Raw genomic sequence first — 1364 nt, forward strand, 5'->3', positions numbered from 1 at the left:
TATATATATATATATATATATATATATATATATATATATATATATATATGAATGTATTTTCTTAAAAGCCGTCAAATAGAAATCCCAATTTTTTATGTTAAATAAGAAAGGCAGCATGGAGTTAAGAGGGCAAGGTTTGAAGTCCATTAAATCTGGTCCCAACTAGACTATTTATAGGCATAAACAATCTTTTCATTTTTTTTTTAACGTTTATTCATTTTTGTTTTGAGAGACAGAGAGAGAGAGGGAGACACAGAATCTGAAGCAGGCTCCAGGCTCTGAGCTGTCAGCGCAGGGCTTGAACTCAAGAACTGTGAGATCCTGACCGGAGCTGAAGTCAGATTCTCAACCGACTCAGCCACCCACAGGCCCCTGCAATCATTTAAACAAGTGTCAGCCTCCTCCTCCAAAAAGTAGGGTACCAGCTGTAATAACTAAAATTTAGTGAGTGCTTGCTGTGCTACAGGTCTTATCATGTACAAGTCTTTATTTTTTTAGTGTTTATTTCTTTCAGAGAGCATGAGTCAGGGAGGGGCAGAGAGAGATGGGGGACAGATCTCAAGTAGGCGCTGCTCTGACAGTAAGGAGGCTGATTACAGGACTCAATTCATGAACCGAAATCAAGAGTCAGACGCTCAACCCACAGAGCCACCCAGAACCCCCTGCCCCCCACCAAGCCATGTACAAGTCTTTGTTCCTGCATCCCCTCATTTATTAAATGGGGATAGTAATAGAAGCTACTTCCTAACACAGGGTCTTGATAAGGATTAAATGAGCTGAGAGGTTAGGTCACGTGCATATCCTCACTCAGCTAGTAAAAGAGTAGAGTTAGGATATACACCCAGGTAGTTTGATTCCAGGGACTAAGAGTATAAGCACAAAAGATAGAATGTAAGTGAAAGCATTTTGAAACTCAAGTACTTTAGACATGTCAGCCTAAACAATAAGCCTACAGATTTATAAATTGCTGTTACATACGTTATATGTCATTTTTCAATTTGCAACATGGCAACCATTGTGGATATTCCATTTGTGGGTGGTTTAGGTTTATGGGTTCCTTTATTCTAGGCTTTGACAAATGGGATAAAATCAGGAAGTTTGTCTTGGGTGCTTACATATGCAGCTGTTATGTTTTCACACTGGCCCATTTTAATTTGTCTGATACAGGTAGAAAATCATGAAGACCAGGGCACCTGGGTGGCTCTGTAGGTTGAGCGTCCTATTTTGGCTCAAGTCATGATCTCACAGGGTCGTGGGTTCAGGCCCTGCATAGAGCTCTGCACTTATAACTCGGAGCCTAGAGCCTGCTTCGGATTCTGTGTGTGTGTGTGTGTGTGTGTGTGTGTGTGTGTGTGTGTGTGTGT

Source organism: Herpailurus yagouaroundi, unplaced genomic scaffold (genome assembly GCF_014898765.1).
Source record: "Herpailurus yagouaroundi ecotype Mexico unplaced genomic scaffold, PumYag 215, whole genome shotgun sequence".
Classification (NCBI taxonomy): domain Eukaryota; kingdom Metazoa; phylum Chordata; class Mammalia; order Carnivora; family Felidae; genus Herpailurus; species Herpailurus yagouaroundi.